This window comes from Lipotes vexillifer, unplaced genomic scaffold (genome assembly GCF_000442215.2).
Source record: "Lipotes vexillifer unplaced genomic scaffold, Lipotes_vexillifer_v1.1 scaffold19, whole genome shotgun sequence".
In the NCBI taxonomy this organism is placed as follows: Eukaryota; Metazoa; Chordata; class Mammalia; order Artiodactyla; family Lipotidae; genus Lipotes; species Lipotes vexillifer.
The window spans coordinates 353451-359814 of NW_006793856.1; positions in this window are offsets into that span (position 1 = coordinate 353451).

Below are 6364 nucleotides of genomic sequence, written 5' to 3' on the forward strand. Positions count from 1 at the left end.
GCCCTACCAGACTCCCAAGTAAGAGTTAATCCTCTCTTCTACAAGTTGTTTGAGAAAAAGTTTGAAGAAGAAAAAGCTGCCCAGGTCATTTTATGAAGCTAGTATAATCATCGCTCCCAAACCAAATATGGAAAAGAAAGGAAAACTGAAGCCCCATTTCTCTTATGAAAATAGGTGCAAAAATTCAAAAAGAAATATTAGGTAATCAAATTCAACAATGTACTACCAAAACCAAAAAATAAACAAAACCAGGACAAAACAGTGACAATAACACTCCGGAGCCCCCTTGACCTCTTTTTCCTTTATCGCAGCACGTTATCACCTCCTAGCATATTACATATTGTATGTCTGTTATGTAATGTCCCAACTCAGATATAATAAGCACCATGAAAACATGAGTCTTAGTTTGGTTTGTTTGCAGATCCTAGGCTCCCGGAACAGTTCCTGGCTCGGTAAGTGTTTCTCTGAAGCGTGAAAGAACATGACAGGATGGGGCTTCTGTTTGTATTGGTGTAGTGTCCCGGATTTGAGCCATGTTGCAACTAAAATAAATCCGTCGTGGGGAGTAGATGGGCAGATAGATGTTGCGGGAGACGGAGAATCCTAAAAGGTAAATGGGTATAAGCGAGTTTGATTATGGACCAGAGGCTCCAAATCGTACAAGGAACCCTGTGCTTTTGTGATTCACCAGTATCACAAGTCCCACAAGGAATGGGGAGCCCCCTCACAGAAAGCAGGAAATCTGTTAATAGAACAGGAGAAAGAAACTCTATCGTGGTCCTCCTTTCTCCTCCACTGTCTACAAGGTGCTTGGTGTAACAGAGGAGGAAAGGGACAAGGTCTGTGTCCTTCTATAGCTGTCTAAAGGGATAACATCCACCAATGAAACAGAAAACACTTGTACAGCGATGTATTAATAAGTTCCTAATAAGGTAGTATACAAGAGTGCTGAGGGCACGAGATGCAGAGTAGAATAGGGATAGATGGGCAGAGCTCATTCGTTGATCAAGGTCAGTTTTGAATTGAATCTTGAAGAAAATAATGGAATTAAAGAGAAGAGAGGCAGGCAGTCTATCCAACTGGCAAGGGAAGCACAAGGCCAGGATTTGGTAAGATGATAGACTCATAATTAGAAGGTCATTGTGTTCAACTACTGCCCAAGACTGAAATCTGTAGTGAACACTTAGTTGTTGCCTAGTAGCTCTTTTGGGGAGAAGCCCCTCCCCATCTGCTTGGTTTTAGTAGTGGTTTCCTGTAGCACGTGAACCTAGGCCCCGTCCACAGTTGATTGGTCCAGAGATGGACACGTCATTCAAGTTAAGACAGTCCTCCAGGCTGGGAATTTGGAATTAATACGGAAGGAAAGAGAGTATGCCCTTCCTTGGGTGTTTGGACTGGGAACATACAGACACAGGGGTTATAGGTGGTCACTTTCTACCACATGGTCTGGAAAGCAGAGAAGCGTGGTCTGCAGTGAGAAGGAAGGAGAGCAAGATGGATGCAGAGAGAGGACCTAGAGGAGAGACGAAACCACAGCCCGAACGCTGGTCCTACTCTGTTCTCAAGACCCGGCGGTATCCCAGCGATTGCCTTTTTTCTGGCTTGCTGAAGTTACTCTGCATTTGCTTTCTTTTGCTTGCACCCAAAACTCCTTACCAGTGCGAACTTGACCTGGAATTCTTGGTTCTTCAATGTTTCCTTTTAACTGAAGGGCGATCATGGAATTTGTTCCCGCTGTGTCCTGTGTCTGGGAGTGGGGCTAGGGGTGGCATCTCTCCATAGCTGCCGTTAACCAAGCATGAGTCTGCCGAGTAACACAGGGGTGGTGGCTGGGCGTACGCTCCTCTTGGATGGAGTTCTAGGAAAATGAGTGGGCCTGACAACCGCTTCTTTTTGCAGGATTTCCTGCCTTCCATGTGGGCAGCTCAGCCACAGATCTTGTATGAGAAAGATGCATGGAATTCTTTTCTGAGGTCAGGTAGCTCTCCGAGGAGCAGTTGAGCTGGGTAGGGACAGAACCTTTAGCGTTAACTTAGTCATCCCTTTGAATCACACAAGGGAAGGGCCTTGTAGATGTATGGTTTTATAAGGAGGATGCTCACAGGTTCTTTCCCACTCTTTGACCTCTTTTTCTCTTTCCCCAATTCCTCTCCTTTCTCTGAAGCTCTTTCCTTTCAGGTCCCCCAGTTTGGTGTTTACCCACAAGAGGAGGAACTCACGTCTCCTCAGGCCTTTCTGGGGTCCTGCAAACTTGAGAGCCGTAAGTCTCCACTGCTCAGTCGGAGCTGCTCCAGAGTGGGATGGAGAAGGTCTGGCACCTGGGTCGGGGGCTTAGGTTTTGATCCTCGTTCTGCCTTTACTGGATATGCAAGCATGGACAAGTTACTGGATTTCTTTGTGCTTCAGTTTCCTCATCTGTAAAATGGAATAATAATAATAATAATATTATTATTATTATTTTATCTCTACCACAGAGTTGCCATTAGAATTGAATGAGTTAACAGTACGTGAAGCACGTACATCAGTCGCAGGCACATAGTCAACGCCCAGTGAGTGTTAGCTACGTTGCTCTTATTACCACCACTCCAACTCCGCATATGAAGACACTCACGCCTGTGTGGCGTCTTACCTCAGCAAGCCCACTTCTCTCCTCTGAGTTACGCCAGCATACCTCTCCCTCTCAGGCAGATTAGCCCAATGAAACTCCTTCATTTTAGGCTGTCTCTTGGAATTTTAACTTTATCTAGGGCTAGGCTGTAGACTCCTCAAAGGAAAGAAGTCTGTTTTAAGAACCTGTGACAAGAACCTTTATCAACTCTTCCTGAGACTTCTCCGAGGGCAGTGTCTTTCAGACCACCTAACCTGCTTCTTGCGTTGCCTTCCTAAAGCCCCTGTCTCTTTCTCAAAAAAATCCAAAGATGCGTGATAAAATCCAAACAGTTGAGAAGGAGATTCTAGGCCAGGATAGTTCATTTAGAAATATACGCAAGCCATATACATATAACTTAAAATTTCTAGACTCCACATTTTAAAAAAGTTAAAAAGGAATAGGTGAAATTAATTTTAATATTAAATATTTTATTTAACTCAGTATATCCAAAATATCACCAGTTCAAAATGTAAGCAATTTAAAAAATTATTGAGATATCTTAAATACTTTGTCTTTTGATACCAAGTCTTTACAAAGCCTTGGGCTAGTTATTTAACCTCTGTGAGACTGGAATTGCCCCATCTGCAAAAGGAAAATAAGAGTTAAGAGGTTTGTGGGAAGATGAAAATGTCATAATGCATGTGAAGCCCATTGTGTTTGTTTCTTATTACTTCAGACTTAGTGGCTTGAAATACAACTTTATTTTTGCACAGTTCAGGGGGTCCGAAGTCCAAATGGGCTCAAATCAAGGTGATGGCAGAGCTGCATTTCTTCTGGGGGCTCTGCGTGAAAATGTTTCCTTGTCTTTTCCAGCTTCTAGAGGCTGCCTGCATTCCCTGGTTCCTGGCCCCTTCCTCCGTCTTCAGAGCCAACAGTGTAGGGTCTTCAAGTCTCTATCTCTGAGCTCTGCTTCTGTCACCACATCTCCTTCCGTGACTTTGACCTTCTTGCCTCCTGTTTCCCATGTTAGGACTCTTGTGATCCCATCGAGCCCACCAGGTTAATCCAGGAAAATCTCCCCATTTCAAAGTCTGTACCCTTAATTACATCTGCAAAGTCCCTTTCACCATGTAAGGTGACATATTCACACCTGCTGGGGATTAGGATGTGGCCATATTTGGGGGGCTGTTATTCTGCCTACCATACCCAGGCATTACACAGAGATTGGCCACTGTAAGCCCTCAACAAATGCTCTCTCTTATTTTTAGAAAACTTTGATTATAGTTCTTAATAACATTGTGTTACTTACATGGTTCCATATTTGTGTTCTGTGGCCGTCTCATCCCTAGCACCTGGCCCAGTGCTGCATGTATTTACTAACTTGTACAGTTCACTTATCAGGCAACTTCTGTGTGTAACTCATGGTTACTAAGCAAGTGGGAACACAGTTCCCATCCTTGTGAGCATGTACTGTCAAGTGGAAATAGAACAGGTGCTCAACTATTATTAAATGAACTGATGAAGCAAAACAGCTTACTTCCACTTTGGAGGAACACACCAACACCTTAGTTTTCACCACACCCTCTCCCTGGAATGCCTTTTTCCCTTGTGCCTCTCAAAACTTATCCGTCCTGCAAGACTGGGCTGAAATACCAGCTTTGCTCTTTTTGAGGAAATGGACCTTGTAAGTCCTAACCGAACACGTTTCTTGTCCTGCTTGGTTAACTAACATATTGTGAAGTTGATGGCCTTCTCTCTAGAGACTATGTAAGACTGTGTAACCATAGTTTATACAGTCACTTACTGGACACTCTCCCCTAACCTCGGCTTTGATTTTGTTTTATAATTTTTCTTCACTGTAACTCCCTCCAGCACTTCTTTTATAGCCTATGCATTTTTTTTCTTAGCTCCCTTATGTCGCTTGTGAAATGAAGCAGCCGTTAAAGTCAGTCATTTAAAACGTATTATCCTGTTTCACTCAGCCAAGTCCTCTATGCCAAGATAAAGTTAGAAGTGCAAGAAATCTGTTGGGAGTGGTGCCTCTGAAAGATCCAGGTGTGAGGGGGCAGGAGTGGGCGAGGGAGCGTTCAGACTGCCACGCAGGTTTGGCATCTACCCCAGGACAGGGGGAAGGAGTGCCGGGCAGGAAAAGGCTCTGACTGCAGCACAGCTCCAAGGAACCTCTCTCGGCTGGGCTAGCCCGAGTCCTGGTGTACAGATGGCCCACAAAGGAGCGCTTCTTTGGGCAGACACGGCCAGGCCCTGGTACCCTGCCATGCTCTGTCACTGGCCAGCGCTGCAGGGGAAGAGTGTGGCTTTGGATCAAATGCTGTGGCGGATCCCCTAAGGTGGGGCAGGTGCAGGCTGGCAGCTGACCCCTTGCCCACACCCGCCATGAAGGAGGTGGGCGCCGGGTCCCTCTGGATCTACCCTGCACAGTCCTTGAGGCAAAGCCTGTCTTGTTCCCTTGGCAATCTTGCCCATGTTACCGGTGTCCAGTTTCCATTTCATGAGTTACTTCTTTTCATAGGACCAGTTGGTAATGTAACAGTAATAGCATGATGGGGTAGGAAGAACTTGGGTTTGAGACACAGAAAGATCTGGATTCACATCGCAGGTTTTTTCCAGCCAAATCTGTAATAGATCAGCTGGCATCTAATGCAAGTTCTTTAACTTCTTTAAGCAGCTGAAATGAGATTAAAGTCATCTGCTGAAATGAGATTAATAACTGTTTTACCTACTCAGTTGTCTGCCTAGCAGCTCTTTTGGGGGAAGCAACAGAGTTGCTGGGAGGATTAAATAAAATGCTTATAATTCAGTGGCAGCTGTTGAGGAGGCGTTGAATAAATGTTCTTCCCTTCTTTACTCTTCACTTTCAAATAATGCTTTACGTGGGATAAAGCACTTTTGTAAATGCTTCCTCAACTGATTTAGATTAGGTATTATTTCCAAGAAGTTGTGACCGAAAGGAATCAGTGGCTGACTCAAGGTCACACAGCCAAAACCGAGGCAGAATCAGGGCTTGAACCCAAGTCCCCAGGCTTCTGTTTCAGCACCGTTTATGTACTGTTGGCAGTTTTCAGGAAAACAAGAGGCGGTGTTCCAACTGTCAGAAACACGTGTGGCTAGGTACTGGTGGAATTCAGTGACAATGTGGCCAGGGAGAAATGTTGGGCTGAAAAATCTGAAAAAGAAGGTGAATAAGTAATTGTTATATATGAGAAGTTAATAGTCAACTGTGTATATTTTTCAAATATGCTTACTGATGGATTAAGGAGGTTTTAGACCTAAACAGACTGGCCGGAAAACTGCCTAAGAAAAATGGCTTTTTCCAGGCCTGAAAATATAACAGGAAAAGAGTTTGTTTCCAGATTCCCCAACACCTGCTCTCACGATTCTGCTTTCTGTTTCCTGCCTGGTATCCTGCACAGCATTTGAAACCTTTGTGCACAGTATGCTTGAGCCAAACGTATGCCAAAGCCATCTGCCTTCTGTGCCTTGTCAGAACGTATTTATTCATAAAATGCTTTTCTGGTTTTGAGATGCTTGGAATATGACTAAAAATAGCTTCCTCATAAGCGAAGATAAGCTGGAGTCATCGTGAGAATGTTTTAGGACTTTGTTTTTATCCCTATTACCAGCGTATTAATTTGAGACGGCTCATGACTGTCAAGCAATCTCCATAGTTTCCCTTTCTTTTTCCTTCCCATTTACACACTGCAGCTTACATTTCTCAAGTGTCCATGATGCCTCCTATCTGCTCGGCAATCTCAA